This window comes from Ctenopharyngodon idella, chromosome 3, assembly GCF_019924925.1.
Source record: "Ctenopharyngodon idella isolate HZGC_01 chromosome 3, HZGC01, whole genome shotgun sequence".
Lineage (NCBI taxonomy): Eukaryota > Metazoa > Chordata > Actinopteri > Cypriniformes > Xenocyprididae > Ctenopharyngodon > Ctenopharyngodon idella.
Window position 1 is genome coordinate 39,681,258 of NC_067222.1, and position 6,849 is coordinate 39,688,106.

A 6,849-nucleotide genomic window follows, 5' to 3' on the forward strand; every position below is an offset into this window, starting at 1 on the left:
ACGGCTGCTTGGCCTGCTACCCTATTCTTACCCGATAACTATCAGCAGTCATACCGGCAAGGTTTTTTTTTTCCTCGCTGCAGGGCTCAGGGCATTTTTATTCTACCTGATCTCTCTATGAACTTGTTGTCATCTTGTCCTATTTCTATCGAAACCATTCCGAGATGACACAGTCGCAAACCACCTCTCTGACCTAGACACCTGCAACATCTCCATGATGACGTCAAACCAGATTTCACGGCAACCTTATATTATTAAACCAGCCGTAATGGGTTTATTACCTTAGTGGAGTGTGGCATGTTCGAGCAGAAGGGTTATAAAGACAAATGACCTGTGGTTGCGCTGCAAAATATTTCTGCTTTATTGTCTTTCACAAATCAGCATGAATGAAATTAGAGCTAGGAGTACCAATCAATGTGAGTAAAAAAAAATGCAATTACAAGGGCAATTACGAAGTGGTGTCTCATGGGAGATAAGGAAGAGAATGAAAACGTATTACAACCTGCTTTCCTCTTGTCTGTCCTCTTTACACCTCTTTCTCAAGGGGGGGAAACAGCTGTCCAAACTTTTGAAAGCACCAGAATTAATTTCAACCTGAGGTGCCTCTTGTGCTGTTGATAGGAGACAGAAAGATTGAAGGGCAAATTCATTTTAACAGTGGTGCCACTTGCCAACCTGTATACCCACACTATCCAGTGGTCTAGTGATGCTGTCTATGATATGTATGTGTATGCCAGAATGTGGAGATCAGGGATGTTGATGTTGTTAAAGATGTTGTTGCTTTAACATCTGTAACTCATATGTAACATTTTTTGCACTATTTATCGCAGACCTATCCACTTTATTTTTAATGTAAGAGTGGATGCGACCATTTGTGAATTGAATGTGTTTGGCTTCTGGTGACATAGGCTGCATCTGAAATAGGGGTGGGAATCGATTCGATTTGATTGCGATTCATGGTTTGTTTTAGTTTATGTGGCAGTTGTCCATGAGGGGCTGCCGCTTTACTTTCGTTTTGATGTTTGATGTTTATGTTTTTTGTCATTAAAGTTACGTTGATCATTTGCCGGTTCCACCTCTTTCTTCCCTGAGCCTTTAACCTTATTACATTAGCCGCATTTCCACTGTCGGGTCAAAAGCGAGCGTGCTAGTGCATGCCAGGGCCAGTCGCGTTTCCACTGTCACATCTGGGGATTGATCGGGGTTTTTTTGGCCCGTCGAATACCTTGATCCAAAGTGGGCCAACTGGGGCTTGAGGAGTGGCCATGAACACAGGCGGAGTTTACCTGAGTAAGGAGACGGTCAACGCTGCTGCTCATTTTCCATGTTATTATATCAGGCTACCAGCTAATGTCAACATTTAAGACATTTTCATATTTTATCAATTTTTTCTAAATGTGTAAGCCTTTGGATTTAAAAGCTATAATGGAGTTGTTTTGTGCATTCTTGTGATCGTAAATAAATGGAAGCAGGTGCAACCGAATAGGTATGTGTTCTCTTTTTATGTGAAATGGTAAATACTAGTTTGATTCAACATGATTGATGTGCACTCCTGACACAAATGATTAAATTACTGTCACTGTAATATTTATTTATTTTTATTGTAAAACATTGGTCAAATATCAATACTGGAATGTTGTTCATTTTGCGATCTAGCTACAATAGTTTTCAGTCAGCTGGTGAAATGGTGAGGTTGTGTGACGTTGTTCTGTGAAGGCGTGTTAAGGGCGGGTTTTAGAGAAGTGTTGTGGGGCTACTGGCCCGACAGTGGAAATGCAACTTCATTTTGGCCACGGTGCTTGAGGTCCGAGGCTATTGGCCCAGCACGGCATGTTGTTAGCCTTGGCTCGCACTGGCCCGATAGTGGAAAAGCAGCTATTGGTGCCGAAACCCGGGAGGAAGGAGGGGCACACTGTCAGAGAGCCATCCCTGCTGAGGGGGATCATAGTGCTGAGGAGATTGGGCCGCACAAAGGAGTGGTGACCACCAGTGGCTGCTCGAGGCGGTGGTGCTGGAGTAATGGATGTGTGAAGGATGCTCTCTGCCATCCACCTGGTTCAAGGAGGGGTGACTGCCGTCTGTGAGGAGATGGAAGAGTTCCCCGAAGGCCAGGCCTGCTGCCATCCGCCATGATGGGGAGGAGCAGGCAGAGCGAGGGCCTCTCAGCTGGTTGAGGAACGAGCGGCAGTGTGTTCTAGGACCCAGAATTTTTTTTTTCTTTTTCCTCTCTTGGCTCTGTCCCTCCTCCTCCTTCCGTCTCGTTTCTTTCGCCTCGTCTTTCCCTACCCCCAGGTGCTGGGACCCCATGGGAGCACAGAGCAGTACTCATGGTTTCCCCCCAGCCTGCGAGGGGCAATGGGGATATGTGGCAAGCAGGGTGGGGCCGAAAGCCATGGGAACTTGAGTGTTAATGAGCATCACCTGCGTGCCACACTGGTCTTGAGTCCCCCAGAGGAGCTTAGGAAGGATAAAAGGAGGAGAGAGGACCAGGCTTGGGACTTTGTCGTTGGTTTGTTTATGTGGCAGTCGTCCACAAGGGGCTACCGCTTTACTTACGTTTTGATATTTATGTTTATTTTGTCATTAAAGTTACGTTGTTCCCATCTCCTCCTTCACTGAGCCTTAACCCCCGGGGTCGGCAGTTGCGCCGGTGCGACCGCCTCGCTTTTTTTCTTATCAGTGTGAAAGAGACTCAAAATGTGTTATAAGTATAACGTATGTTATAAGTAGAACTTATGTTATAAGTAACAGAAATAAGCACAAATGTCAGGGCATGACACCTCCAGGGCCTAGAAAACACCTTAGACCCCAAAAGGTTAAACCTTGTTACACATATACGCTTCCAGTTATTTTTCACTGTGCTCGTTCTGCTGCTTGATATTGCAAACTGGTATTTCTTACCATATTACTATAATTATTGTCATAATTATAGTGCAAATAGTTTTATCGTCTACGGCACTTTGTTATAATTCCAGTAAATTACCTACAGTAGTGGCCAAAAGTGATATCTGGCCTAGCAAATTTGACATCTTCACCCTTCATTCAAATACTATTAAAAATTTGTTAAAGATTTTGTAAGCATTTTGTGTAGTTGTGTTTGGAGTCAGTTGTTTTATTTGTGATAACACAATGAACCTTCAATGGCCTTGAAGTCCAAAAAGGTTAAGATCCACTGCCTTAGAAGCATCTGGCAAATAACAAATATACAGTACATATATGTTTAACTATCCCCAGAATTGAACTGCTTAACTAATCTCAGAATGCATATTGCAACACGCTCAGTAAAAAAAAAAAAAAACATTCAGTAACAAAAAGTAAAAAAGGATATTTAAAAAAGAAATTTATTTTCTTACTCAATATTTGTGTTTTATGTGTTAGCTTAGCAACATGCTAATGCAAATCTCTAGTGAAATCAGTTGTTGTTAGTCCAGTTTCACGTGAGGAGTGCTATTTTTCGTTTGTCTGGAGTGTTACAAATTGGTCACTTACCTTAGAAGGCAGCAGTCTATGTAGTCAGCTCTCTAGATTTTGAACAAATACCATGTATTATGTATATCATCAGTTGTGTATGTATATTATGTATATGTATTATGTATATCATCAGTTGTATGGAAAAAGTTACCATGCAACTGATCAGAAACTCACATTTTTACTCAAATTTGCTAAGTAAGTGTTAGACACTGCATGTTCATTTGTCCTAGGATGTGCTTCATGTGAAGAAGAAAGGGTGTGTCGGAGATAGTGCCATTTTAAAATAACAGATAGTGTACACTGCAGTGGAAGGGAGGGCCTGCGGCTCTTTTAATTGGCTGCGTATGAAACAGCTGTCATGCCCGCCATTTGGGCTGTAAGTCTTAATTAAACAGCAGTGCATGCTGGGCCGGCTGCAGCCTCACTGAGAAGCGGAAGATGTTCTGTGAATCACACTGATGTCTCACTTACACAAACACACGCGAAGGCGCATACGATCTCAAGGGTAGTGTATCCGTGTGTCCGTCTCTCTCTACAACGTCACCTCCATCACTTAAACAGACATGCAGCAGGATGCTAACAGACAGCTTTGCTTGTGTCATTGAAAGTTTACTATAGTCCCAATGCACTAGTCTTAAGAGAAAGGGCGCAGTGTAGATGCAGTGGAGGCTGTTAAACGCTCATCTTTTATTCAGGAGGGATGCTTGCTGATTTGAGGCACTCAAATAAGAGATGTGACTGTGCTAATGTTGTTCCACCCACAATCAAGATTCATGAGGCCTAGGTGCATGTTTGTGTCTGAAAGAGAAAGGAGAAGAAAGAGAGTGTACAGCTTTCTTTGTATTTCTTTTGCTTGGCTTCAAAGCATTGCAGCATTCTCAGCATGATTTCTATTTTTAGGGGCCTCACTGCATCAAAGCTTTAATTCCCTGTACGTATACAAATGAAACAATTATTCAGAACTCTTCACCAGTCTTACATGCCGCAGTGTGACACACTTCAGATTATTTTCCTGTTATTTACCTTGTTGTAAATTGCACCAAGCCTGTTTTACACCACACAAAAATGTATTTCATCTGCCATATTAACAGGTTGCAGCATTCACACTGCAAGCATAAGCAGCATTTCAAGTGGAGTTCATTTGTGCCTTGTGTAGCACGGTGATCTCAGAAGAAAATATGTTGAACTATAAACCTATTTATCAGCGCAATTCTAAGCAAAATAGGATTTTATGAAGTAATAATGAAGTAATAACACAGTGGGTGTCCGGTGTTGAAGGTACTCCATTCTTATTGGTAGTTGTAAGAAGGTTCAATTTATTCAAAATAACACCGTGAACTACTCACATATGGTTTGAAAAAGATGTCATTTAGACACATTTTTTGGTGATTGGATCATGATCGAATGGCACTTAAAATTAAAAGCCAGTACATGCACCCAAGATGCATTAGAAATTACATTTGCAGAGGGTTTGAGGCAGAGTGTAATCACACTTAATGAAGATAAAAATGCAAATGTGTTTTCATTACGCATATTCAACTACATAATATGTGAGGTAGCACTGAAAATAAAGCATCACATGCGTCATTTTGAAGCACTGAAACATTAACGCGCTGTGTTGTGGGTCTTTGGCTTTTTCTTTTTATTCTGGACTTGTAATGTATAAAAATATAACACAGTTCTTTTGTGAGCTGCTCAACCTGATTTATGATCAATACCCCATGAATTATTGCACTGGACTACACTTGGAAATTTTTGTTTCACATTTCTCTCTGGGTATTTTTGTGAAGATGATTTTTTTCACACTTTCTTCACTTTTACTCCCTATTGTCCTTTATTATGGGGAATATTCGTAAATATGGGAAACACAATAGACCATATACCGTTATGTTTTTTTTCCATGTTGATTAATCACTATTTGGATGCAAATACTGTACAATCATGTTTGTAGTTCTTCGTCGGCTCTTGATACTCTTGATAGCCATTTCATAATTTATTAAAGGAAAAAAATCAATGTGGTAAATTAAAAAAAAACACTTTTCCACAGGTGTTACGAAGCAGAAACGCTCTCGGTCTGAAAGCATCACGCGTTCCTGTTGTAGCAATCGGGCTGCTGCATCATTTAAGTGCTGCTTATGCATGCAGTGTGAAACAGATCTGGGATTCATGCACAGCTGCTCTTTCCAGCAAGAGTGTGCAGAACTCACAGGAGAACTGAAGGGGCGACAGTGGCATCTGAAAATCTTTCCAGTTTGCTGAATTTGTATAATTTTCTATCTCTGTCTAACTTCCACTCTTATACCTCTACCTTTATTGCCCCTAAAGGGTTAATATAAAACTGTTAGGTTTATCATTTAGTTATTTAGTTTAGCCATTTAATTTGACCATTTTGTTGTTCTGCCCCTTTGAATTTATTAATTGATTTTTTTTTTGGCTTCTGTGCCTTTAAGACTTCTATGTTAACAGCATTCAGCTGTGACAGATTCACAAAACAATCTGCTCTGAAATGTGTCAAACAATCTGTTAAGATCAGTAATGTAAAAAGTAAAAGTAAAACGCAAATTTCAGCTGCTGGTTTCCAATCTTGGGACCCTTCAGAAGAATATGCAGAGCTGTAGGTGCTACACATAAGCAGGAACGTCACAGCATTTTGCAACTTTTCCATATTTTACTTGTCAATTCAGGAGCCTCATTTATAAAGCGTGCATACGCACAGATTTGATCTCAGAGTGTGTGTACGCTTAAATCCATGGCAACGCTCATATTTATAAAAACGGTCTTTGACGTGGAAAAGTCAGGGTCTGAGCAGACGTACACACTTTTCCTGGTCAGATTACTGAAGGTATTTTGGAAATCTAAGCTATTCTTGCTGCTCGCTAAGGATTTGGACGATGACTGGTGATCTTTTTATATGTAAATGACATTAATTAGGTGTCGTTTACAATGCAAAGAACGGAAATTATTCAGCTGTGCGCAAGTTCAAGATCATTTGCGATTTATAGATTTCACATCAAGAGAGGCGTACGCTTGTTTTCTGTGCGTACGTTCATTCTATGAATCACATGTACGCACATCTGAGAAATGATCGTAAGATCAAACTTAGGACGGTTTCTGCGCAACATTTTATAAATGAGGCCCCTGGTGTTTAAGAATAATAGTATCTTTCCTAATAATGTGACTGGGCGGGCCAAGTTTCCAGACATCAAAGTTGACGTGGAATTGTGGACAATTGTATGTTAATGTCTTTTAATGGGTTTCTGACATCAGAAATAAATGAATTGAGTTGATTGTGCAGTTTACACTATAACTGGTATTTTTAGACTTAAAGGCCATGTACACCAAGTAGGATAAATCTGGAAGTTCACACCACAGCTATAA